Below are 398 nucleotides of genomic sequence, written 5' to 3' on the forward strand. Positions count from 1 at the left end.
TTCCGATCATAATCCCCAACTCCCGACGCCCCCTACGGCTCTCACCGATCACAATCCCCGACTCCCGACGCCCCCTACGGCTCTCACCGATCACAATCCCCGACTCCCGACGCCCCCTACGGCTCTCACCGATCACAATCCCCAACTCCCGACACCCCCTACGGCTCTCACCGATCACAATCCCCGACTCCCGACGCCCCCTACGGCTCTCACCCTATGACACCCGACGCCGACCCAACCCCCTAGCGTGCCCCTGCACACCGGCGCCCCCTTACGGCTCTCGCCGGCGACAAAACATATGAACATAACGCATGCACGCAGTGAAACTGAGTAGTGGTGACCACGCAAGTAGGTTCAGAAACGAGGGTTCGTGGCAAACACGAATGAGGACCGAATCG

The sequence above is a fragment of the Priapulus caudatus genome, unplaced genomic scaffold (assembly GCF_000485595.1).
Source record: "Priapulus caudatus unplaced genomic scaffold, Priapulus_caudatus-5.0.1 Scaffold2225, whole genome shotgun sequence".
NCBI classification, from domain to species: Eukaryota; Metazoa; Priapulida; class Priapulimorpha; order Priapulimorphida; family Priapulidae; genus Priapulus; species Priapulus caudatus.